General features: G+C 40.4%; 1 protein-coding gene and 1 pseudogene across 2 annotated transcripts in view; one reads left to right on the top strand and one right to left on the bottom strand.

Annotated features, from left to right (window-relative positions):
• Positions 1 to 27,929, top strand: part of ARL15 (ADP ribosylation factor like GTPase 15) — a 260,425-nt gene that overhangs the window by 150,576 nt on the left and 81,920 nt on the right. The gene's annotated exons all lie outside the window — the stretch shown is intronic.
• Positions 25,335 to 25,435, bottom strand: LOC128899539 (U6 spliceosomal RNA; annotated as a pseudogene).

Raw genomic sequence — 27,929 nt, 5'->3', positions numbered from 1 at the left:
AGTCACCATCCCTGGGGGGGGTTCAAGTGGCATGTGGACCTGGCACTTAGGGACATGGTTTAGTGGTTGACCCTTCAGTGCTGTGTCAAGGGCTAACTGGATGATCTTTGAGGTCTGTTCTACCCAGATATATTCTATGATTCTGTGAACAATGGAAAGAAATTTGAGTACAGAAGACTATCATTATTTAGTATGATTCTTCCCTCAAATGATACTGAAAGCACTGAAAGAGAAATAGTATAAAGCTCAAGAATTGCAGCCTTCAAAAATCAAAGGACACATATTGGAATCTTACTGTAAGAAGTCTGGTATTAGGACAGTGACACAAAAAAACCCCAGCATTCTTTAGGATACTTTGCTATAGCTGTTTGAACACATTTTTATTGCCTTTACTTCAGTCTTTCCAAAATACAGATAGAAATGAATCCCAGTAGTTCAATGAGAGAACCAAAAACTCTTCCCTCCTACAGACAGGGGAGGAAAGCCAAGAATCTAGCTGAGGCAGGGGGAAGAAGAGGTGTAATAACGAACTTAGAGGCTTTCCTAAAGAAAAATTGCCCAGAAACTGTGGTAAGTGGTGGCTGAAGCTGGCATTCTGCTCAGTGCCACAGCTTCCTGCTCCCAGGTAGCTGTGGTAAATTCATTCTGTGAAAACCTCTCCTGCTTCAATTAATGGCAGTATAAGGAGGTAAGTATGTGGATGACCGCAGTTTATTGCACGACCTTAAACTGCTTGCTTTTATATGTTACTAGAAAACCCTTATTATCACCAATAAAGATATTTTCTTAAAAAGTAGATTTTTGGCTCTGAATTCTTCAGGTGGATAAATAGTTTAGGTTTGGGGGGTGAGGGGAGTTTACCAAATTATTTTGTTGAATTTAAGGGAACCGGACTAAATTACTTCTATTTTGGGAACTGGTGTTAAAACTGGGACAAAAGGAAAATCTGCAGAAAAACTTGCTTGGACAAAAATAGCTAAACAGGTAAGCATACCTATCAGTATCTCCACCAAGCGCTTTTCAGTCATAATTCCAATATCAAATAAAACTACATTATTTTATTATGAAGGAAATCATAGGGTGTGCATTCTGAAATGTTTCAAAATCAAGACAGGGAGAAGAATATTATAAGAAGGGATGTGCAGACTGCCATAGAATATATGTCTAAGTGCTTTTTCTCTGAAAAGGTTTATCCCTGTACTTCAGTTTCAGAATGTATTTGTAGGCTGTCTCAGTATGTACTCAGATTTCCATCAATCAAGAATGTTACGAAAAAAGCCAGTTGAAATTACATTTTGTGTGAAGGCCTGCATTCTCCCCTTAATTGCTGGGAACAATTAGTTGCAGGGACTATTAAGAGATATCCCTGTTCTCCAATTCTCCTCCATGACTTGTTACCAGTAATAACTATTTAATGACATGACTTGGTCACCACATTTCTCTCATCATATCTCTCTTAAGTATGGTAGCCAGGTATCTCATACAAACAACAAGTTTAGTCAATGTGAATGAATCTCATTCTGAATTTTCCCCAGTTTTTTTAATTCATCCATGTCAGATTTGCTTATATTTACTTAAAATTTCATATTAATTTGAAATTCATTAAATATTTCAGTGCCTGCTATTCTCTGTTAATTGCAGACATGTTCTATATAATTCTGATAGTTTTACAAAGGTCACTGCATTCCTTCACTGTGGCTTCGAAGCTATTTTCAGTAAAATGATGCGATTCCAATCTGCTATCATAGGATTATATTGGTTTTGAGCCATAAAAAGAATGGGTTATATCTTCTAGTCATGTTAGTGTTTTCTCTGACATCTCAGCTGTCTGGGAAGAAGAAAAACAGAGGATTGCTTCATTACCCTGTCAGATTTGGACTGTCTTTTTTTGTTTCACTTTTGCATCTCGTACTGTCTGATGAACTGCGAGAATATTTTAATCTGCTGTTGGACCATAGAGCTTAGTGAAGAAGCAAACATTATAATGCATAACAGTTTATTCTTCACTGTCAGAGAATGCTAGTTTCCAAGTATCTTGCTTAGAAATTACTCGTTTCTATGTAGTTATTATTTCTATTTAACCAGGTTTTCTAATGAGGTGGTATATTTTTGTGATAGAAAATGAACTCTTTAAAATGTATATATATTATATAGACATACAATGATATATATATAGCTGTCTGGGTTTTTTTGTTAGTTGAGGGTTTTTTGTTTGCTTTGTTTGTTTGTGTTAAAACACATCTCTTTAAAGCCATCAACCTAAATTGCAATTAGATTAATTAGATCAGTCTGACAAGCACTGTCCTTCACAATCATTTAACATTATCGTTTTCAAGATGCCGATGATGTATCCAAACTAATACTTCTCTAAATTTTTATTCTTCCATTTAAATGAAGTCAGCATTTCATATGTAACTTTGTTCTAAAAAATGCAGGCTTTCATCTTTAGCTTGAAGCAAAGATTAATAAATATTTCTGTGTTAAATTATGTGTTTCTTACTAGAGACAATCCAAGTGTCACTGCTCTTCTTCAAAAAGGTAAGCAAAGATGGTGCCATGTTTTGTAATGACTAAATAAACAGGCACGTCAAGTAATTGTATCTTCAGCTATGTGAAGCATGTTGGACAGTCCAGTGTCTTTCCAAGCGAGGAAAGTACATCTACGAGTTGTACAGATACCCTTGCTGAATCAGAAATAGTGAATACTCTCTTTTAGACACATTTGTTTCAGTAGTCATCCTGTTTTAGGCTGAGAAGTGAGGACATCAGCAGAGTTAATGTCTCATTTTACCATTTCAATTAGAAAAGCAGACCTATTGTAATTAAAAAAAAAAAAAAAGTTAAACCCAACAAACAAACAAAAAAACCCACCCAAGCACTCAAACAAACAAGCAAACAAGTATGCTGTGTAATAGTATGAAGTAACATTTGGGAAATTCCACAGCTTTGAGAGAATCAGCTGCAAAAATCTGAAACCTTCCCCCTCCATTTTACAGGCAACTTAAAAGTATTTTTCACTTGGCATAATTATTAGGGTGGAGTCCTTTTAAATCATGATGAATATATTCAGCTGTTGTTCTGGGAATTTAGTGATCAGTCTGTTTCAGTGTCCAGAAACACAACAACCTATATAATGATTGAAATTGTTTCTTTTGCAGTATTAAGATGATGTCTTGATTCTCAATTTCAGTTACTACAATGTTATTTGTATACATTGTAAAAATTATAAAGTGCATTTAAAAAATTCTTAGTGGAAAGTCCTGCACGCTTTTTTAGCACAATTATTGTTGGGGGGGGGTGGGGTGGGGAAGATGGCAAAAAGCTTTGAGTAAGAGTTTGCTGATGTAAATAAATTCCAGAACAAACTGAACTAGGACAGTCCATGTTCAGAGCTCAATCCTTCTGAGAACGGAGCAGTTCAGTTCAAAAATCCATACATCTATTCTCCCAGAGTAGCTCTTACATGCAGTGTTGGAGTTTGTTGATTTCACACTCTCAAGCTGGGGAGTATATTTACTCCTGAATCTGTGTTTTGTAGTTATCACATTTAAGGAGAATACTTGACTACATGATACATTCACAGTGTCTTGAGAAACTCCATAAGGTGTCTGTAAAACACTGTCAGATAAACATTTCTAGCCTATACTGCCTGGAAAGAGAACTTCTAGTGTGTCTAAAGGTGTGTCTTTACAGCATATGCATGGTTTCTGAGTGCTGTTGAAATGGAAGTTCCTGAATAGTACTGAAAAGTCTGTCTCAGTTGATGATTTCATTATTTTTCCTTTACTAGTTTTGAAGGTTTCTAGTGTGGTTTATTTGATTTTATTTATGCGGAACCAAAAAAGTACTCTCTACAACTACCTGAAGGGAGGTTGTAGACACACGGAGGTTGGTCTCTTCTCCCAGGCGGCCAGTACCAGGACAAGAGGACACAGTCTCAGGCTGTGCCAGGGGAGGTTCAGGCTGGATGTTAGGAAAAAGTTCTACACAGAGAGAGTGATTGCCCATTGGAATGGGCTGCCTGGGGAGGTGGTGGAGTCGCCATCACTGGAGGTTTTCAGGAGGAGACTTGATGGGGTGCTTGGTGCCGTGGGTTAGTTGTTTGGGTGGTGTTGGATTGGTTGATGGGTTGGATGCGATGATCTTGAAGGTCTCTTCCAACCTGGTTTATTCTGTGTATGTAAATATGTGACAGCATGGCTGGGGCACACCATGTTACGGCTCTGCCCTGCTCCACACATGGCACAGTGGGATCAAGTCCTTTCTGAACAGGCAGCAGGACAGTAGATTTCAAAGAAGTGTGTGTGTGTGATGACATTTAGGGGTTTTAGAATTTCCACAGAGATACCTAGCCACAGTATTCTGGGGTCATGTCTGGAGTTTCCAAAGGGAATTACCCTTTCCCATCATTTGCAGTTCTCCTTACAGAAAAAATAAACAAAAAAACCCGCCAGACCAAACCCGAAACCCCCAAACCAACACTCCCAAACAACTATTGGAAGAATAGGTAGCTCCCATACCCTCCCTTTTTCTATGTTTCGTTTTGTAAAAATTGTACCAGATAACAGCTTCACTTTACTGCCAAGAGCTGTGACTACTGGGAGATAATTGCAAGATGGTAAGGGGCAAAATTTTAGAAGACTGGAAATAACAGATCTTAGATTTCATGCCTTTGTTTGGTCTGGGAGTAGGATTTTGACTGCAGGATGTTTTCATGAGAGGACTGTCTAGTGTCAGGATGGGCAGATAGAGACAGTACAGTGCTGTAGCTATCTGTGTAAGTGAAGATGTTTTGATGAGACGTTTGTGGAGTCTGTGCAAAGGCTACTGTTGCCATGGGGCACAGTCAGTTGTGAATATGCATCCCTCTTACCTGTGTTTAGTTTGAGCTTTTATTTGAAATCTGACTTTTAAAATTGTTTGGCTAGTTTATGCTGAAGGTCGTGACATCCACGTACATGTCAGAGAGAATCCCTGAGTGTTGTGTGAATAGGTAGCTGAATGGTGAAGAGTCAATCCCACATGAGTGTTTGACAGTAAGAGGGCTGCAGAATGAGATGCTAATGGTTGGAGCTGTATGGGAGTCTCACTGTGTAAAGGTAACTATAACAGCTGGAGGTTTTTTGTTTGATTTTTTTATTTCTTAAATAACTTACACAAAAATATCACAGAATCATAGAATGATTTGGGTTTGAAGGGACCTTAAACATCATCTAGTTCCAACCACCAGGCCATGGGCAGAGACACCTGCCACTAGACCAAGTTTCTCAGAGCCCCACCTAACCTGGCCTTGAACACTTCCCAGGATAGGGCTTCCAAGCATCTCTGGGCATTCTGTTTCAATGCCTCACTACACTCACAGTGAGGAACTTCCTTATCTAATCTGAATCAACCCTCTTTCAGTTTCAAGCCATTACCAATTGTCCTCTTGCTGCATAACCTCTCCAGCTTTCTTGTAGACCTTCATATATTAGTAGAGAGCTGCTGTAAGGTCTCCTCATAGGCTTCTCTAGGCTGAGCAACCCTAACTCTCTTAACCTTTCCTCATAGGGGAGGTGCTTCAGCTTGCTGATCATCTTTGTGGTACTCCACTGGACCTGGTCCAGGAGGTCCAAGTATTTCCTGTGCTGAGGACTCCAGAATCATATGCAGTACAAAGTAGAATAGAGGGGAGAATTGCCTCCATCTGCCTGCTGGCCTTTTGATGCAGCCCTTCACAGAACTTTCTGGGCTGCAAATGCACATTGCTATGTCACATTGAGCTTCTCAGCAACCTCCTAGGTCCTAGGAGAAGGACTTGACATGTTTGTTGAAGGACAATTTGAAACTTCTTTTTCCTCCAGTCATCCACTGAAAAGTAGTTTGTTCCTGCTTGTTTTCCTGCCTTTATTCTCCCATTGTACATATTTGACCTGAGCTTTTAGTTAAGAAAGTGAAAAACAGTCTTTAAAGCTTGTACTGTTGCTTTATTGACCTTGGCAAAAAGAAGATGCTTTGAAACTTAAGAGGAGGATTTTATTTCATTAATCTTTTATCACAGAATAGTAGGGGTTGAAAGGGACCTCTGGAGATGGTCTAGTCCAACAGTCCTGATAACACAGGTACACCTAGATCACATTGCACAGGAACATTTCCAGGTTTTGCAAGTCTCTAGATAAGAAGACTCCACAACCTCTCTGGTCAGCCTGTTCCAATGCTGCATCACCCTCAAAGAAAGAAGTTTTCCGTTATGTTTAAGTGAAACCTTTTGTGCTTTGGTTTGTGCCTATTAGTTCCTTGTCCTACAACTGGACACCACTGAAAAGGCCGAGCCACATCCTCTTGACCTCCACCCTCTAGGTATTTATGAACAGTGATAAGATTCCCTCTGTCTTCGCTTCTCTAGGCTAAGCAGCTGCAGGTCCTTCTCAGCAGAGCTGCTTTCTAACAAGTCAACCCCTAACCTGTACTGATACATGGGGGTTATTCCTCCCCACATGCAGGACTCTACACTTGCTCTTGTTGAACTTCATTTTTGAAGCAATTTAAGATCCTCAGGGCAACTACGAGGATACATGCCAAGCTTACAACCCTGGATTTTAGGCATGTAGACTTTGATCGCCTCAGGGATCTGCTGGCCAAAGTATTGTGGGTCAAAACCCTAGAGGGAAGGGGGGCCCAGGACCCCGGTCAGTATTCAAGGATCACTTTCTCCATGCCCAGGAGCAAAGTATACTCACAAAGAGGAAAGCAGAAAAGAATGCTAAGAGACCTGCCTGGATAAGTAAGGAGCTCCTGGACACGCTGTCACACAAAAAGAAACTCCACGATGAGTGGAAGAAGGGACAGCTAGAATGGGGGGCATACAAGGAAGCTGCCTGAGCAGCAAAAGACCTGGTTATAAAAGATAAAGCTCAGTTAGAATTAAATCTAGCCAGGGAGATCAAAGGGAACAATGGAAATTTCTATAGGTATATTAGTGGTAAAAAGATTAGGGAAGGTGTGAGCCCCCTCAGAAAGGAATCTGGTGAACTGGTGGCAAGTGACATGGAGAAGGCTGAGGTTCTCAATGACTTCTTTACCTCAGTCTTCACTGGCAAGGGTTCCAGCCTCACTCCTGGAGTAATGGAAGATAATGACAAAGGAAGGAAGGAAAAAGAAGGAACTGCCCATTGTGGGTGAAGGTAAGGTTTGTGACCATCTGAAGAACCTGAAAATGTTCAAGTCTGTGGGACCCAATGGGATACACCCATGGCTGCTAAGGGAAGTGTCAGGTGGGGTTGCTAAACTGCTCTCCATCATATTCCAAAATCCCTGGCAGTCCAGAGAAGTCCCCACTGATGGGAAAAGGGGAAACATTTTCAAAGGGGGAAAGAAGGATGACCCAGGGAACTATAGGCCAGTCAGTCCCCCCTCTGTGCCTGGTATGATAGTGGAGCAGATCCTCCTGGAGGCACTGCTGAGGCAGAAGAATAATAAAGACATGATTGGGCACAATCAGCATGACTTCACCAAGGGCAAAACCTGCCTGACAAACCTGGTGGCCTTCTATGACATGGTCACAGTATTAATAGATGAAGGCTAAGCAACTGACATCATTGACCTGGACCTGAGCAAAGCCTTTGACACTGTCCCGCATGACATCCTGGTCTCCAAACTGGTGTAGTATGGGTTCCATGGATGGACCATTCAGTGGATAAAGAACTGCCTTGGTGGCTGCACCCAAAGAGTGGCTGTCAATGGGTCCATGTTCAAGTGGAGGCCAGTGACAAGTGGAGTCACTCAGGGGTCAGTACTGGGACCAGTCTTGTTTAACATTTTTGTTGGCAACCTGGACAGTGGCATTGAGTGCAGCCTCAGCAGGTTTGCTGATGACACCAAGCTGTGTGGTGCAGCAGACAGGCTGGAGGGAAGGGATGGCATTCAGAGGGACCTTGACAGACTGGAGCGGTGGGCACAAGCCAACCTCATGAGGTTCAACAAGACCAACATAGGCTAGGCAGCAACTGGCTTGAGAGCAGCCCTGAATAAAAGGACTTGGGGGTGCTGGTGGATGAGAAGCTCAACATGAGCCACCAGTGTGCACTTGCAGCCCAGAAAACCAATCACATCCTGGGCTTCATCAAGAGAAGCACAGCCAACAGGTCAAGGGAGGTGATTCTCCCCCTCTACTCCACTCTGGTGAGACCCCACCTGGAACTCCAGAATGGAGATTTTATTGTAGTTTTCCAGTATTTAAGGGGGCCTACAAGAAAGCTGGTGAAGGACTTTTTAGGGTGTCAGGTAATGATAGGACTAGGGGAAATGGAGCAAAACTGGAAATGGGTAGATTCAGATTAGATGTTAGGAAGAAGTTCTTCACCATGAGGATGGTGAGATGCTGGAAGAGGTTGTCCAGGGAGATGGTGGAAGCACCAGCCCTGGAGGTTTTTAAAGCCGGGCTGGATGTAGCTCTGAGCAACCTTGATTAAATGAGAGTCAACCTTCATCTGGATTCTTTCTTACCTTGAGGGACTAGGATTCCTGAAGTCTGGTCTTAGCAGTAAAGACTGAAGCAAAGAAGACATTTAGTAAGTCTACCTTCTCTGTATCCTTCGTCACTAGGGGACCCACCTCACTGGAAAAACAGGCCCATATTTTGCCTGGTGTTCCTTTTCCTACTGATGTACTTGAAGAAACTATTCTTGTTGTCTTTCACATGCTTCACCAGATAGAATTCCAAGAGGACCTTAGCTTTCCTTCCTGCATCCCTACATAATCTGGCAACATTCCTGTATTTCTCCCAAGTGGCCAGTCCCTGTTTCTACATACTGTAAATTTCTTCCATTTGAGTTTTCTCAGAACCTCCTTGCTCATCCATGCAGGTCTCCAGCCTCCCTTACTTGATTTCTTACTCGTGGGGATGCACCAGTCTTGAGCTTGGAGGAGGTGGTGCTTGAATATTAACTGGCTTTCTTCAGTCCCCCTTCCTCTTCTATATTGCTCTTTATTTCACTTCTACATGTATTTACCAACAGCCCATGAGATACTGGATAGGTAGGGAAAAAGGCAAGGTGACAATCAAACCCAACCCACAAACCAAACCAAAATCTAAAACCACCCCCCAAAAATCCCCATCCAAGCTAAAATGCTGTAATTAAAATTAACTGAATAAAGGATGTATAGTCTATGAAAAATTCCCAGTCTTGCTATATAAATATTGAGTACATTGCTCTTTAAAATAAATAAGGGGTAATAATAGTAAGTGAATTAAGGGTTTACTCTTAGGCTTTGTGTAAGATTCTATGTATAATCCTTCCTCCTCTGCAAGTTGCTTTATAAACTGGAAAGTCATCCAGGAAAAAGTGGTTGATTTTAGAGTTAAGAAATTATATTATTGTGTAATTACTTTTACTGGCTTGGAATGAGTTGGTTAGTTGCTAATTGTTGCTTCCAATTTGGAAATACTTCCATTCCTTTTTGCAACAATGTTTGTGAATTATTTTTTTTTACAGCAAGCTGGAACGTACTATAGCTATCAAGAGAAAGAATGAACGCAAAATTGAAGTGTATTTGATAGTTGGTTGGTAAAAACATACTTAAAAATCAAAAGTGTTGTGCTCTTACAGGCTTTTGACAATTGGTTTTGTTACCAGTTTATAAGTTCTACAAAAATTTGGTGCTTAGAATAACGTGTATTTTCTGTGTTATGTTAGCCTGTAGAATTTGACATTTAAACACATGCATGAATTAGGTTAACTGCTTTGGGACCTGGAGCTGGAGGAGAATATGAGGTTATTTTATTCACCTGGTCACTTCATTGGTTATGACAGGTGCCTCTCTCTGTAGTTAACGTGTTGAAGCACAACAGTCTTACCCTTCGCTCATCCTCACAGTTCATTTTCTGGTTTTTGGGTAAATGTTAAGTAGGTTCTTGCTTTTTTCACCTATATTGAGCATCTCCTCATAGAACTCGACAGGCTGTAAAATGAACATGAGAGCTGGGAAAAATACTGCTGTTAACTGAATACAGTTTGACCATTTATTATATAAGTCAGAAGAGAGAAATCCATAGGTAATATCATAGAATACATAGAATAAACCAGGTTGGAAGAGACCTTCAAGATCATCGTGTCCAACCCATCAACCAATCCAACACCACCTAAACAACTAACCCATGGCAAATAGCTACTACTGTATTTTTCTTGTTCTGTTGATGACTTTTTTTTGTGTGGGCTTCTATTATTGTCCTAGTTAAGTGAAAGAACCTAAATTGTATTAGTAGTCTTGTTTTAAAAATCAAATTCCATTCTGAATGATCAAATTCTCCATTATACATAAAGGCCATTGTTAGCACAGGGCCTTTGTGTCTTGACAAATATCTATAGCAAGGAAGGATTTATGGTGAGACATCAACTGTTAAAGCTCAAAAATTAGGTGGGCCAGGAATATAGAAACTTTTCTCCATGTTAACAATATTATAAATTATAAAGTACATCAATTGCAACTTAAGTCAGACTTCTCTATATTAGTAGCTTGTGTAGCAGAGAATACTCAAAATAGGAACTCAGAATTATAAATGTAGATGCAACATAAAATTTGCACCTTAGCTTTCTGTGAAGAGTTTGTATCCAAAGCTTGTTTATGTTTCAGTGTTAAATTACATTTTCTATGTCCAGAAAAATATTTGACCTGCTGTATTCATTTGAATTTGTTTCTGCTCTAGTAGTTTAAGACAGCCCTCCCCACAATCACCTTGTTCACAGGGGTGCATCATACAATCAGGTAGGAAAATCAAATCTGAGGTGTTTACAAAAGAATAATAAATGTGCTCAGGTGATGAAGGAACTGAAGGCATTGTGTCATTTTGTCAGTAAATAAATAAGAATGTGCACTTTGTGCTAATTAGCATAGTTAAGGACTGCAGTCTTCTGTGTGGTTTCTTTCACTGATGTTTTTAAACTTTTAAAATCTGAATACAAAAGGGGACCACAGTCAGTGTTAGAATCTCAAGCTGTATATCACAGGTTGTTGGGCATGGACACTTCTGTTAGCTTTTACAGTGTCTATGTAAAAAATAATCAGGAAGTTGATTTAGCAACCTTGGAAGGGCTCTACACAGCTGCTATGCACCATGCATTGCTGGATGTATGTTTTTTGACGCTAAGTAAATCGCCATGCAAAACCAGGTATAGAAATTAGTTCTATAGATGTTCTCATTTGCACTTTTTGGCAGTGGGTCGTTAACTTTTTCTGTGAGGAATGACTGTCATACTTCCAAAATGCAATCATCTCAGTGTTTCAGAATTCTGGAAATCTGAAAGTGAAATATCAGCTGGTTTGGATGTTAGTTGTCTGAAATGTGCAGCACATACATACCATCTTCCTTATCTTTCTGAAGGGAAAAAAAAGGAAAGGGCTGCATTTTAGGATTATATCCATTCTCAGTTTAGCATTTAGAACTATTTGTCTGGTTTTTCCCTTAGTATTTTTTACTTTTCACATAGATATGCTGTGTCTGGAAACAAATAGCTATCTTAGACCTCCATGGACTATTGGAATGCTCTGAGTACCGAGTACATTATGGTTCTAGGTGGGAAACGATGGATTGACAGGCTGAAAGTATTTTTAAAAGTAAATTAATAAAGCAAAATATCTGCAGACTGAAACTGCTTGGAGATATGTTTGCTCAAAAGAGCTGACTGTGTTTCTGGTTTACACAATCCAGGCTGCATGAAAACTATTGAAGGAACATAAAACCTTACCAAAATAGTATCAGTGGAGTTTTATCTTCAGGAAAGGTATGAAGGAGAGAGAACATTTAGAGACAAATGTTTGTTGGGCCCCATTGTGTACTGGGGGAAATCATCTGTGGATCACACCATGCAATTATAGTAATCTGGGAGTAGAACCAAACATTTTGGCCCCCATAAGTATTTTCTATGGTCCATAAGTGCATTTTGAAATATATGTTTAGAGTCTATTTCCGTGTCCATAAGGTGATCATAGACGTCTGTGCTTGGCATTTCCTATAGGTCATTTTGAAAACTTCCATTGCAATAATGCTAGAAGAGGTCAAGAGCAGGAGACTGTGTTATAAGTGGCTTTAAAGAAATTAAAACTAATGAAAACAAAGTCTTTCTGATTTTGAAATGTATTTTATAAAGTGTTTATATTTTATTCCTTTTTGAATTTTAAGTTGAGTGAATTCTGAAACGTACTTTAAATAATGGCTTCAGGCTTGTTGGTATTCATAGTAGACACATCTAAACGTAATTAATCCCCTTTTGGCAAATACCATATTCTGTAGTTGAGATAAAGATGTGCTTTGCTATAGAGCCTTAGGGATTACACCTGAATTTCATTAAGGAAGTAATATCCAGAAGAATCTCCCCATGTAGAATTGCTTCAGACTGGTTAAGACAAGATGGGATGCAGCTCCTTCCTTGCCTCCCCAAACCAGTTGTATTGTTTGCTTTTTGTAAGAATGAAATTGTATTGAGATGAACAGGATATTGTCTGTGAATAATTCAGAGAGTGAAGACAGATCTATTGTGCTGGAGTCACATTTTCAAGGCACGGTATGTTTTATAAGTTGTTTTGGTTTGGGTTTTTGGGGTTTTGGTTTGTTGTTTTGGTTTTTTGTTTTTTTTAATAAAATTGTCAGATTTTTCAAGGAATGAAAAGAGTTGATGTACAATACAGGATGTTGGGAAAGAGACTAATTGTAAGAACATCACCTAAAGCTTCATTTGCTTAGGTGACTGGAAATTCATGGCTTTAGCTCAGTGATCATACTATGGTCCCTTACCTCCCTCCAAAGAAGTTTAATACTACAGGTTCTTCCCCATATGTTGTTTGTTTACTACCTGTTTTTCCACAGGATAGGTCCCTGCTTCTTCCATCATCTGTTTCTGTACAGAAAATTAATATGGGAAAGATGTGAAAATGCTTAAGGCTTCTATTCTATGTGTTTTGTTTTGTTTTTGTTTTTGTTTTTTTTTGTTTGTTTGTTTTTTAATCAGGCAGAGAAATTAATGGTCTTAGGAAAAAGGGAAAACTAATTTACCTGCTACTGTACCTAGCAGAGCCCACTTTAGGAACTGAATTATGTACAATAGGTTTTAAGAGTATTACTTGTGCTTAATATCCTGCCAAATTAGAAATGAGAGGAAATGATGTTTTCTGAAACTGAATGCTTGACACAGATTTTGAAATATTTGTTATTAATCTTAAGTGCTACATTTTTTCCTTTGTGCCGTATACAATTTCTGTCCTGCAGTTTTACATTTCAAATTTGGACAGCTGCCTTAGACCAGTAGGTCAGTCTGTTGGACTCTGTTGGAGAAAACTCCAAACTCTGAATTGTCTTGACTCTTCTTTTCTCACAACCCATTTCTGCACAGTATAGAAGAACTTTTGTCTTTGTCACAGTTTCCTCTTGAGAGCTGAGTTCCAAAACTGCTGAAGCTCACTCGCATTAAACTATCTGGATTTGAGAATTCTAAACAAGTTTCTTTTCTGGGAATGCTTATTCTGATGTTTGTCATTTTGTTACAGCTCGGACCAGACACAACTCTGGGATGATAGTTGTGCAAATGTATTTCTGCAGGCAAGACCTTTAAAAGTTTACAGAAGGATTCCAGGTCTGTTTAAGGTTCTAACTAGGTCAGTTCAAGGCTTATATGGAGAAAACTGCTTTTAAAAATCTTTGCTTTCTGCTGGATTGGCCAAGTGTCAGACTGTCGTGCAATAATGAATTTCCTGTCATTGAGCTGATTGCTTCTGTAACTAAATGTGGGATGGTTTATTCCCTCTGAATTAAAATGCCTTGCAAAAGTATATGTGTCAAGTAACAGAAAGCTACTTAAGAGTTCTGTTGCATAAAAGTCACTTGTATGAAGTGAGATCATAGTAATCTAAAAAATCAGGTGAGACATATTTGTGTTTCAGAGTTATGAGGAGTTCTATACAATAAGTTGTTCTAAGTTATCTTGACAGATAAATTTACTACCAGCAAAACAAGTTTGCTGTAGAAGTCCTTCACATGTAAACTACTTCTGGCTTTTTTACTAGTACCTTATCAGAGCCATAGAACTGGGATTTTACAAGGTAGAGACTCATAAGGATTTTGCAGGCTCACAATTGACTGACAGAGGGAACTTTGCTGTTCTTTTACGGTGGAGGTGGTGTCTGCATTTTTCAGGGAAAGTGTGAATTTGTTATACTTTTGGTAGTTTAACTTTAAATATTAATGCTTTGTTTGTAATGCTCTTGTTTACTTCTAGTTAGTTCTGTTTATGACCCTCCCTGCCAAAGCGAGGTAGAAAGTAGGAGGAAATTTTCATAAAATTTTGGAAACTCCTGCAAGTTTTTTCAAGCCATTGAAAATTGTCATAGTCTAACTTTTGCTTTGTACAATGTGTTCCTGGATTCTTGCCAAAATCACTAAGCACTATTAGCCCAGCACTTGAACTGTCTTAGTATCTTGCGTCAGTATGACACACACAATTTAAACTCCAGACAGGACGCAGATAAAACAGTAGTGGCTATGACTGCAGCTGCTTTCCTTCCTCTAAATACCCTTTGGCCCAGACAAAGGTGTCCTGGGGCAGGTAATCAGAAAAACTTGAGATCAGATGTCATGTCTGCTGACTAATGTTAATAATCTGTCCTTTCATAATCGCTCATTACCAAGGAAGAAATTCTGACCTACCCAAGGCTACACTGCTATGAATCTTCTCCAGCATCCTTCTACTTCTACAGATGTCTAAGCACCTTTTGAAGCCTGGCTCTTAAATCAAATATAAAGTCTGAAAACAGGTTTTTTTCACTGTGTTTTGCACCATGTATTGCTCCCACTGAAGTCAACTGCCTTTTGGTAAATGTGGATTTCAGTTTAGGAAAGTTAAACTAAAATTGAAATCTTCACACTTTCTGACTGAATGATAGAAAAGTAGATCTCTGCTAGCTAGCTGCAGAGTGTCAGGCAAATTGCATGGTTGTGCTTTCTTCATTTCATCTAACCTGCATGTAGAGATGGAGAACTCATTCTTCAGAGGCTGCTCACTTGCGTGGAATCAGTGAAGCATCTTTACAGAAAATGGGATTTGATGTGTGTAATTGGTATCTGAATAGCAATTAAGAGGGCAAAATGCAGACTGCATGACCAGCCATACCTCACATTTTCCTCACTTCTGCTTGCTTTTACAACCTTATTGAAATTTCAGGAGCAGAGAATGATAATTGGTGTGGAGTTGTCAAGTTTACATAGAGAGGGATTTCATTCTAATGGCTATGGACTTTTAGAGAAAGACCTTTACATTTGTTTCAAATAGATAGGAGATTCTGACAGCTGATTTGGTGTAACATCAATAGATACTGACACTGAAGAAACAATGTTCAAGCCAGGTTAGACATAGAAGCAGAATGGACTATTGGGAAGGTTTCCTAGGTTAGAAGAAGAGTAGCCCTGGTTGTGCCACTTCTAACTCTGATATGGATATGTTCATTCACAGACCACATGGCAGTTGGCTAGTTTGGATTTGCAGTCTTGCATTTTGCTTTGTTTTCTTGCATCTACAGAGTCACAAAAATGTCATGGGTTAGTGAAATGGAAGTGGCCAGTGGGCTGGATGCTTTTCATACATGTTCAGAAGAGAAAGAGAGCTTCAGTGATCAGATGTGAGAGTTAGGACTGCATTTTGCAACTAAGTTGTGTTTTGTGTGGAAAACTGCAATTAGAAAACTACAGAAGCCTTTTAAGATTGTGGGTTGGAATGAATGAAGTGAGAGACTGAAGCTGGACAGTAAAACAGCTAGACATGAAATGTGTCTCTTTATAGAATAGAAGAGAATAGAATAGAATTAACCGGGATGGAAAAGACCTTTGGGATCGCCAAGTCCAACCCATCACCCAACACCATCTAATCAACTAAACCATGGCACCAAGTGCCTCATCCAGTCACTTCTTAAACACCTCCAGTGATGGTGACTGGACCACCTCCGTGGGCAGCACATTCCAATGGGCAATCACTCTTTCTGTGAGGAACTTCTTGCTAACATCCAGCCTAAACCTCCCCTGGTGCAGCTTGAGACTGTATCCTCTTCTTCTGGTGCTGGCTGCCTGGGAGAAAAGACCAACCCCCACCTGGCTACAACCTCCCTTCAGGCAGTTGTAGACAGCAATAAGGTCTCCTCTGAGTTCCTCTTCTCCAGGCTAAGCAACCCCAGCTCCCTCAGCCTCTCCTCACAGGGCTTGTGCTCCAAACCCCTCACCAGCTTTGTTGCCCTTCTCTGGACACATTGAGCAATTCAACATCTTTCCTAAACTGAGGGGCCTAGAATTGAATGCAGTACTCAAGGTGTGGCCTAACCAGGGCTGAGTACAGACGCAGAATGACCTCCCTGCTCCTGCTGGCCACACTATTCCTGATCCAGACCAGGATGCCATTGGCTTTCTTGGCCACCTGGGCACTGTGCTGGCTCATGTTCAGCCTACTGTCATCAGTACCCCTAGGTCCCTTTCTGCCTGGCCGCTCTCCAGCCACTCTAACCCCAGCCTGTAGCTCTGCATGGGGTTGTTGTGGCCAATGTATAGAACCTGGCACTTAGGTGTGTTCAATCTCATGCCGTTGGACTCTGCCCATCTGTCCAGCCTGTCAAGTTCCTTCTGCAGAGCTCTTCTACCCTCTAACAGATCCACACCTGCTCCCAGCTTGGTGTCATATGCAAACGTACTGATGATGGACTCAATGCTGTCATCCAGATCATCAATAAAGATACTAAGGATCAGTGCTGGGCCCCATGCTCTCTGGCGGACACCAGTGGTGCCTGGCTGCCAGCTGGATGTGGCACCATTCACCACCACTCTCTGGGCTCGGCCCTCCAGCCGCTTCCTAACCCAGCACAGAGTGCTGCTGTCCAAGCCATGGGCTGACAGTGTGGCCAGTTTCTATGGGGGATAGTGTCAAAGGCCTTGCTGAAGTCCAGGTAGACCTCATCCACAGGCCTCCCCACATTCACCAGGCAGTCACCTGATCATAGAAGGAGATCAGGTTGGTCAGGCAGGACCTGCCCTTCCTAAATCCATGCTGGCTGGGCCTGATCCCTTGGCCATCCTGTAAGTGCTGTGTGATTGCACTCATGATGACTTGTTCCATAGTCTTGCCTGGCACTGAGGTCAGACAAAATTCTCACAAAATGCAGATGAGTGGATGAAGGTGAAAAGAATGAATAAACAGCAGATGGCAATCATGTAGACTGGAGCAGGCCAGAAAAATAATCACTTTTTCACTGAGTATGGCTGCATGTTTTTTTGGATTTTTTTTTTTTTTAAGACTCCCCAAATCATGCCTTTGAGCATCCTCTGTAACCAGGACGTGAAGAGCCTTGTGATGATGTCCAGAACACTTTTATTTGCTGCAGTGTCCCATTTGTTGTCATGTTTGGAACATTTTTCTAATAAATAGTTTTACAGTTTTTGGCCTTACCATAGACTGCGACTGAGTAATTAATTTCCAGCAGGTCTGGATTTTGTGTGCTCAGAGTTAGGTTAGCGTGTGCCAAAATTGCAATGAAATGCCAATGTCTCAAATTTGTTTATGGAAAAAGGAAAACAACCATTGTGTTGCTTTTTTTTCAAATGCATGTGGCAATATATTCAGCCATACATCTGAAATGCAAATAACCATTGCAATTTCATTTTAAGAGTTTCAAACTTGGAATTAAACAAAATAAACTGACTTTTTATGTAATGTTGATAATGCTGGCAGATAATGATAAGACAGGCTATTACATGACAAATGAGGGTTATTTATTGATATGTTCTGTTACTTGGCTGGAGTTGCCGGCCTGGCAGAATTTCTTCTGCTTTTGAGGAGAGCCATCTTGCTTACCTGCTCTTTAGTTCATTTGATAAAGTGTGAAATTACATTTTGCTTTCTTTTGTTCTCCCCTGGGAGTCTGAGGTTTGCTGCTTTCGATCTTACAATTACTGAATGCCTCTCTCCTGATGGATATATCTGGGTGGTTGCACATGTTTTATATCATCATAGAGCAGATTTCATGCGCAGTGTTAAGTTTTGTGCTAGCAACTTAACTCCTGTATCAGAATCAGTGATTTCCTCTTACGAAGGTGAGGAAAAAGAACAATTTCAAGTCAAGACCTAAAGTTTATGTAAAGAGTTTCTGGAATTCTAAACACATAAATTCCCAGACTGAAATAGCAGTTTTCTTGATTAATTCACAAAAAGCTGGGGAACTTTAATTTTGATGGAAAATTTCCTTCTAGGAATATAGAATACATAGAATAAACCAGGTTGGAAGAGACCTTCAAGATCATCACGTCCAACCCATCAACCAATCCAACACCACCCAAACATCTAACCCACGGCACCAAGCACCCCATCAAGGAAAGATAACAGCAAAACCCATCAGAATAGAATAGGAAATTTTCAGACTTCACTTTCTCTATACAAATGCTTGGTGAAAACATATTTATATTGACCAGTCCTTTTATAGATGAGGTATATGGAAGAATTTAGAGGCCTTGGGATGCTGAATACCTGTATCTACCCACAAAGTTGTTTCCAAAAGAGTGAAATATTGTGATGGATGATGTAACATTAGGAAGTATGCCAAGAAAATTATCACTTAAGGCTTGTCTGCATGGAGAAGCAACCCAAAATATCAAGGAATAGTTCTTCTGCAGTAGCTCTCTGAGAGGATGTTAGGACTGCCTTTTTTTAGGCCACTTTGAAAGTGAATTAAGATAAACCACAAAAAAGCTTTTAGTAAGAATGTTTGTGGGGGAGTTTGAATGGAATAGCTGTAGTACTTCCATGTTTTCCTGTAGACAGGCTGCTACAAAAGTTTTGACTATTTCTAGGAGAATTTGTCTTTCAAGTTTGTGACAGCATACAGCTTCAAAAAACCTTGTAACTATTTATGAAGTAATAAAAAGACAAATAAAGGCTTTCAAAAATTATAAGAATGTAAATTAATGCTGGGCATGACCAGTTAAATACATTGTACAAACACAGACTATGAATTTCTGCCTCATACTTGATAGCAAAATACAGGGAAATCAGCATTGTACAGCTTTCAAGATCATAAAACTCTTGTATTTTTGGCACAGAGGAGGGCAAAACTTTTTCAGATAAGCCAAATGGAAAGTCATGTTCTGGAATCCTTCAGCCTTTACAGCTGAATCTGAATAACAAAGCAAAACACATTGTGAACATGGTCAGAAACAGTAGTCTAAGATGTTTTAAGAAATGTGTCACTTAGTGTTTAATGCTGGGGGTGGGGGGGAAAGAAGGTGATGCTTAGCAGTGTCTTAGAGGAAGAACTTAGAATGTGAACAGGATGCAGTTCACTATATCATCCTTGTCACTACAATCTCAACAAGTCCTTTTAATATTAAAAAACGACAGTTTTCAAGTGCATCAAAAATCATGTTTACCACTGTCATCAAAGAGACCTTGCTAGGTAAATACATTATTATAATATTGTAAGCATGAAAAATTATATAAGATTAGAGTGCACTACAGAAAAACTCTGGTGTGTAAAAGCTTTCAATTGTATGTACTGGACAAAGATTTTAAAATATGATTCACAGCCAGAAACCAGCATAATTATGAATACTTTTTAGAAAGTGTGTTAAATGCATTGTTCTGTGTACGAAGGAACTGCCTCGTTAATTCAGAAGTACATTCCTGTACTGTTCTCATGCTTTCCCCTGCTTCATGTGAGATACTTCTTTCACAGCAGAGAACTCAAGTGCTAGTAAGTGTTCAGCACAAAAAGAATATATTGTGGAGTTTCCAGATGGGTTGATGTGGGGTTTATTAATGTTATTTAGATTCTCATCTCCTTAGGAAAGACTTGGACCCTAGCCCCTTAGTTTTGTACCAGCTGCATCAGAAATGGGAGAATCCTGTAGGTTTTGGTGTTTACAACATGTGGCCTGTTGTGACTAAAGCACCTAGCAGCTCCTGGAAGGGCCCTGCTGCTGAATGTGACACAGGTGGCAGAAGTTGGTCAGACTTCCCCATGGAAACCCCTCTGCTCCAACAGAGAGCTGACAGTTGTTCTTGGCTACTTTTTACATGGCAAAATATTTATCCTTGGGTTTTGTTTGCAAAGCAGTTCTGCAAAATGTATCACTGTATAGAAGAGGCAGTCTTAGCAGTAGGACAGGGGAGGCTATTAATGACTAGGAACATGTTAAAGCACAAAACTTGCTAGAGCCAAAACTTTAAAAAATCGATCCCACTCCTCCAGCAGTTTAGTCTGCATATATCTGAATGCAATGCCATTCATCGTCAAAACAACATGGGCAGCTATAATAGATTAAAAATGCTTTTTGTCTTTTCTTCTTGAAAGACTAAACTTTTCTCTTACTCTGTTTGTGACTTTGCTTCAAGGGCATAGGGCTAGACTTTACGGTTTGTTTAGCTATGAAGGGAAGACAGACTAGGGGGGTGGTAAGGGGAGCTTAGTTTTGGAATGTAAATACATGTAGAGCTCTTCTCCTTTTGTTTAGCATCTCTTTAAACTAAGACAAAAAAAATCAGTGAATGAATGAATAGCAGCATGGTGAAATACCTAAATGTTTGAGTTAAAATTTTTGGATGTTTGAAATCCTATTTGGATCCTTTTCCCAGATCGCAGTGCATTCATATGCACTCAGCAGGAAACTTCATGGAGATGCACATTTGGGCAGAAGGTCTTTGGCGGTGCCTTTTTCTTAACTTGTGTCTTTTCTTCTTTTGAAGAAAGTAATGGCTTAAGTCTGACTGAAGAACAATCTTTTTTGTATGTTCCTTATAAGAATTTACTTATGGTTCACAGATTTTACCCACCATCTATGTCTGCAGTCCTTTAGGTTTAAAACAGCATATATCCCTCTGCAGACAACAGGAAACACCAAATTAAAGACTTAATGACATTCTGGTGAAAGAAGACAAAAGGTGACAAATTATAAAACAGCCAGCTAAACTTATAAAGAAAACACTTAAAAAAAAAAAGAATCCCACATTCAAGCAGCTTGAAAAGGATAAGGATATTTTTGCAGACATGTTAATAGTAATTAGGTTGAATCATGCTGAATATGAACTTAAGCATTTATAAAGAACCAGCAGGTTTCAAAAAATAGTATTTCCTAGACAATGAAACCAGGCTTGAGTTTAAGAAAAGCAACAGCAAAACCAAAAACCACCAATAAAAACCCAACCAAAAAAAACTACCCTTATCTAAGTATTCATTTGTTTTTAACTTTGTTAGGACTGGTGTATCAACCACAGACCCCATTTTTACGATTTTGAAGCCAGTGAACATGTGACTTCTACTGTTTAAAAAAACTACTAACCTCTGTTGATCACGCAGATGCAGTTGTGTTTGCTTTCTCTGAAGTTCTGCCCTGGATGTGTGCTCCAGCCTCGCAGCCTCTGGCATGATTTCAAATGGGTGGAGGATCCTTTGATCTCCTGTTAAGTTCTGGAGAATGGTGGAAGAGGAGTGAGAATGAGAAGGGAAGTATACAGATGTAAAAGAAAGGTGGCAGACCTTTCCTTTCCAATCTCAGTGGCCTTGTCCTGATTATTTATTTATCTGCTTTAATATTTATATTTTTTTGTTGGTAAGCGATTTTTTTTCCTTGAGGCTGCAAACTTTAGTTTGGACAGTAGCACTTGTCAACTTAGCATGAGGTGCTGATACTAATTGATAAATGGCAAGGATGTGAACAATGGTTCAGCGGGTAGTTTTGAGAACAGTTGTGTTTACATGAGCTACTGCTCCCAATTTACCTTAAGGATTTGTATGTAAAGTGTTACCTACTCAGTAACTTACTGTTACAAGTCTGAAATGGTATCTGTGGGAGTCTGTCAGAAACTTCAGTGTAATCATCACAGTAGGATTGAATGTTTTTTTTTATATGCTCCTAAAATTAATTAATTTTTTTTATATTTAGAAAAAGCACAGCATCCATTTGGTTGATAAATGCTGTCAATGCATTGTGGGTTGTTTTGTTTGTTTGTTTTTCACACTTTGGAAAAAAAGAGATTGCTTGGGGATTCCTAGTGGAATTTAATGGCTATGAGGAGAAAGAGATCTTTATTCATGACTCCACTTCTCATGCAAAGAAGTGTTTAAGGAGGAACATTTGCAAGCCAGTGTGAAGTGTAGTGTTCATCTACTCCATTTATCATGATCATAGAATCCTAGAATTGTTAGGGTTTAAAGGGACCTCAAGGATCATCTAGTTCCAAACCCCCTGCCATGGGCAGGAACACCTCACACTGCATCAGGTTGCTCAGAGCCACATCCAGCCTAGCTTTAAAAACCTCCAGGGCTGGGGCTTCCACCACCTCCCTGGGCAACCTCTTCCAGCGTCTCACCATCCTCATGGTGAAGAACTTCTTCCTAGCATCTAATCTGAATCTACCCATTTCTATTTTTGCTCCATTCCCCCTAGTCCTGTCACTTCCTGACATCCTAAAAAGTCCCTCACCAGCTTTCTTGTAGCCCCCCTTAAGATACTGGAAGGCCACAATAAAGTCTCATCAGATCTTTCTCTGCTCCGGACGTAATAGCCCCGGCTCTCTCAGTGTGTTCATAGGAGAGGTGCTCCAGCCCTCTGATAACCCTTCTGGCCCTTCTCTGGACACGTTCCAGCATGTCCATATCCTTCCTGTAATAAGGGCTCCAGAACTGGATGCAGTACTCCAGGGGGGTCTCACCAGAGCAGAGTAGAGGGGGAGAATCACCTCCCTCAACCTGCTGGCTATGCTTCTCTTGATGCAGCCCAGGATCTGATTGGCTTTTTGGGCTGCAAGTGCATGCTGGTGGCTCAAGTTGAGCCATCTATTCTCTCAAAGGGGGAGAAGTTTTGTATCTCAGGGGTTGGCTGGGCTCATAAATTGAGCTTTGAACTAGGTTCAAAGTGGGGAAGGGGAAAAAAAATGGACTCACTGGAAACAAGCCTGGGATGCTTGAGAAGTGGTGTGCCAGCTCCACTGCTACTTCAGCGAAGGTAGGGAGTAATGAGCCATGTGTTGGGGAAGATGCAAGAGCCAACAGGGAAACACTGGTAGGTTGGTGGCCATGGAGGTGGCTAGGAGTGGTCAGACAGCAGGATTGAAAACTAATGGATTCACTCCCTCTCTGAAATGCTTATATACCAATGCACAGAGCATGGGGAATAAGCAGCTGGAGTTGGAGATCTGCATTAGGTTGCATGACTATGATGTAATTGGAATCACTGAAATATGGTAGGACAGCTCCCATGACTGGAGTGTTGTCCTAGATGGGTATGTACTGTTCAGGAAAGATAGACCAACAAGGAGAGGTGGTGATGTTGCTTTCTATGTGCAAGAGCAACTGCGATATGTTGAGTTCCATCAAGGGTGGGAGGAAGAACAGGTGGAAAGCTTGTGGGTAAGAATTAAGGGATGTGAAAAAATAGGTGAAACTGTTGTGAGGGTCTACTATAGACCACCAAATCAAGCAGAAGATGCTGCTGAGGCTTTCTACAGTCAACTGGAGGCAGCCTCTAGTAGGCACTCCTTGGTACTCATGGGTGTCTTCAGTCACCCTGACATGTGCTGGCAAACCCACACAGCCAGGCACAGCCAGTTCAAAAGGCTCTCGCAGTGTGTTGATGATAACTTCTTGATTCAGGTAGTGAAGGAGGCAACAAGGAGAGGTGCACCGCTGGACCTTGTATTAACTAATAGAGAAGGACTGGTTAAGGACACTGAGGTCAGGAACAGCCTTGGTGACAGTGATCATGACATGGTGGAGTTTAGTATTATACAGGGTAGAAGCAGAGCAGTAAGTAGGATTGCAACCCTGGACTTCTGCAGGGCTAACTTTGTACTCTTCAGAAATATACTTGCAGGAATCCTATGGGCTAAGACTCTGGAGTGTAAAGGAGCACAAGAAAGTTGGACAGTTTTTAAATGCCACTCCTCTGAGCCCAAGTTAGGTGTGTTCCCTTGAGTAAAAAATGGTGTAGGCATGCCAGGAGACCTGCATGGATGAGCAAGGAGCTTCTGAAGGGAAGCTCATGGAAGAAGGATACTTACAGTTCATGGAAGAAGGGACTTGTCACATGGGAGAACTATAGAGTAGTTGCTAGAGCATGTAGGAAGGCAACAAGGAAGGCCAAAGCCCTCTTGGAACTGAAACTGGCAAAGGATGTAAAAGAGAACAAGAAGGGCTTCTTCAAATATGTCAGTAGTAGAAGGAAGAATAGGGAAAGTGTGGTCCCACTGATGAACGAGGAGGAAGCCCTGATAACTGAGGATGCAGAGAAGGCAGAGTTGCTAAATGCCTTCTTTGCTTCAGTCTTTATTCCTGAGACTGAACTCCCCTGTGAACTCCAGTCCCTGGATGAAGGAGAGAAAGGCTAGAGGAGGCAAAACTCTCCACTGGCTGGTGTAGACTGGGTTAGGGATCACTTAAATAAATTGAATATTCACAAGTCCATGGGCCCTGCTGAGATGCACCCAAGAGTGTTGAGAGAGCTGGCTCATGTTGCCACTCTACCATTCTCCATCATTTTTGCAAAATCCTGGCAGACAGGAGAGGTGACTGAGGACTGGGGAAAAGCCAATGTCACTCCAGTCTTCAAAAAGGGCAAGAAAGAGGTTGCAAGAAACTACAGACTAGTGAGCCTCACCTCCATCCCTGGAATGACAATGGAGAAGGTCATTCTGGAGGTCATCCCTAGGCACTTGGAAGAGATGATGATGATCAGGAGCAGTCAGCATGGATTTACCAAGGGGAAATCCTGCTTGACTAATCTGATAGCCTTCTATGATATAATTGAATGGGTAGATGCAGAGAGACCAGGGTATGTACTCTACCTTGATCCTAGTAAGGCTTTTGACACTGCCATAACATCCTTGTGAGCAAGCTTAGGTAGTGTGGGATAGAAGAACAGAGAGTGAGATGCATTAGGAACTGATTACAAAATAGAGACCAAAGAGGGGTGGTCAGTAGTGTCAAGTCTAGCTGGAGGCTTGTAACTAGTGGAGTGCGCCAGGGATCAGCACAGGGTCTAGGCACTTGATCTTGTTAAACCTTGTGAGGTTGTCATGGGCCCACCCCTCCAGCCTGTCAGGGTCCCTCTGGATGCCATCCCTTTCCTCCAGCATGTCTGCTGCACCACACAGCTTGATGTCGTCAGTAAACCTGCTGAGGGTGCACTCCGTGCCACTGTCACCAAGAAAGATCATAGAATCAATAAGGTTGGAAGAGACCTCAAAGACCATCAAGTCCAACCTGTCACCCAACATCTCATGACTACTAAACCATGGCACCAAATGCCACATCCAGTCCCCTCTTGAACACCTCCAGGGATGGTAAAAAATGTGGAACTCTTCAGCAAGTTGTGTGTCATCCTTGCGCAGGGGCCACGCTAATCTTCTCTGTATCGTTCCCGTTTTAGTATATGTGCTGTTGGTACTGATCTTTGAGGGACTCTACTTGTCTCTGGCCTCTGCTTGGACATGAAAGCATTTACAGCCTCTATGTTTGTCCCTATACACAAAAGAAACTTGCCATAAGTATTATTTTTGTTGTTTATATATATGCATGTGCATATATATAATGTATGTATGTATGAAACCTTGGTGTCACCTGCCACTGTGCTGAGAATATTCTGACAAGCTTTATTTCCTCTTTAGATATTGCATCTGTTTGTGTTACACATTCATTGTAAGATTTGGATCTGAGCCTCTGTTTCTTAAATGCAGCATTTCTTGCAGTGGGTACAAGTCAACAGCTTGGGCCAAATGATAGAACCAAATAATGAATGTCTTCTGTTTGTCAGATAAGCTGTCATTGTGCAGCCCTGAGAACCATCATGGGATGAGTGAAATAGAGAAGACCCTCCAAGTTACTTTATTTGGAATTGGTTTTAGTAATATGAAAGGCAAATTTTATTTCTTTGGTTTGTATCTGGACTGAAACATTTACCACACCTCTTTCCATATGGAAAAAAAAAGTTTGCCTTTGCAAAATCACTGCTTTTTGACTGCTCCAGCAGTTAGAAATGTGCTCATTTTTAGTCACGCTTGCTTTTATAAAGTGTCAAAGTCAGTTTGATGTTTGTCTTCTAATACAGTACTTGAAATGTTTTTAAGCCCAAGTACTAGCTAGTCTTTTTTAAAAAATGTGGATAGTCAAGATACAGTCATTGCTTGATGGTCCATGCTCTTGAGCATCTTATCCCAGGCTGGTTTTGAAGAACTGAACATCTACACTGTATTTACCTGCGTTGTAGGACAAGTACAGATTGGTGAACTCTCTTGGGGTGGAGCTGACTAGTTCTGTACAGCAGCATATCATACAGTGAGTTCTATACAGAAAGAGTGATTGCACATTGGAATGGGCTGCCTGGGGAGGTGGTGGAGTCGCCATCATTGGAGGTGTTCAGGAGGAGACTTGATGGGGTGCTTGGTGCCGTGGGTTAGTTGTTTGGGTGGTGTTGGATTGGTTGATGGGTTGGACGTGATGATCTTGAAGGTCTCTTCCAACCTGGTTTATTCTATGTATTCTATGAGGCCACAGTCTCTGATGGGGATTGTAAATTCTACCATGATAAAAATAAAGGAGAGTCTTCTTGAGAAAGATAATTTAGTTTGAGGGTGTTGCCTTGTTGTGCACACACAAACACTCAGCTATACAGTAATTAATATTTCAGATGAATGGACCTATGGAACCATTTCAGACCTATGGAGCCATTAATCATAATTTGAAATGCAGGAAATACTCAATTTGAGAAAAGTACTCCAAATTTAATTTTTTTTTTAAATGAAAAGCAAAGATGAAATATGGAAATTGATTTTATTAGAAGTTGTTTTCATATGGCCAAAAAAAAAAAATAATCAGAATATTCTGTAGTGATTTGCAGCATCTGGTAGAAATGGAAGTGTAGAATATGATAATCTTGCGAAGACAGAAGTAACCATGAAGAGTATTTAGCAAGTGAATTTTAAGTTTCAAAATATAGGCTTTCTTCTTGTATAGTTCTGCCAGAAAGCAAAAAAAAAAAATACAAACAAAAAATACGTAATCTAGGGCAGATCTTAGACTATCTACAATGAAAGAAGTTTTCTGATGATGAATACTACCTTCTTACAGCAATAAGGAGATGGCACTTATCCCTTGAGAGGGAGAGAATGAATGTCAGCAGCAATTGAAGTTGTTGGCTGGCATGGAGTGGAAGAAAGGGTAAAGAGATGGAGAAAAGGTATAATAGAATAAAGGCTGTGCCTTCTTTAGGACTTTCCACCTTTCCATTTGTGGTTGAAGGAAGATGAGAGCCAGCTGTTGGCTCACCTGGGTTTTTCAGGAGCCTCTGGCTTCTAAAATTAGACTTCATGGGTGTGGAGAACATCTTTTTTGTTACATTTAGTTACTAACAAATAGAGATGGTTTGTAGGTTCTGCTGAAAAACAAATAATAGTTACGCCCAAAGCTAATTTTGTATTAAAGGAAACTACTTACTTTCTGAGTAAGATCAGCAGGTACAATATTCCAACCATACCAGGATAAAATTAGCTCTCTCGACAGCCATAGTTTCTCTTCATGCAAATATTATTTTAAACTTAGTTTAGAATCTGTGGAGAGTGCATGGTGGTTAGTCCTAAAAACTGTCCTGTGTTTATGCCCAGAAGCTGGCTGCCCACTGTGTTACAGCAATGACTTCAAAAGCCAGTTTGCTGAAGGGGGAAACAGTGGTTTTACTTCTGTGCCACTTGAGCTTTGGGTCTGAACTCCAAAGCTGCCAAAATCACTAGTAATCATAGGAGTGTGAATCAGGGAGTGAATTTCCTTATTAACTCAGAATACCAGCTATTCCAAAAATTAAGCAAGACCCTTGATTAAATTTGTGCAGGCTATCATCGAATGGAATCAACTTTTAGTAAGATATGGTCAGAATTATATTCTGTAGT

Source organism: Dryobates pubescens, chromosome Z (genome assembly GCF_014839835.1).
Source record: "Dryobates pubescens isolate bDryPub1 chromosome Z, bDryPub1.pri, whole genome shotgun sequence".
Lineage (NCBI taxonomy): Eukaryota > Metazoa > Chordata > Aves > Piciformes > Picidae > Dryobates > Dryobates pubescens.
Note: the sequence above shows the minus strand (reverse complement) of the source record. Positions and strands in the feature narration are given on the sequence as shown.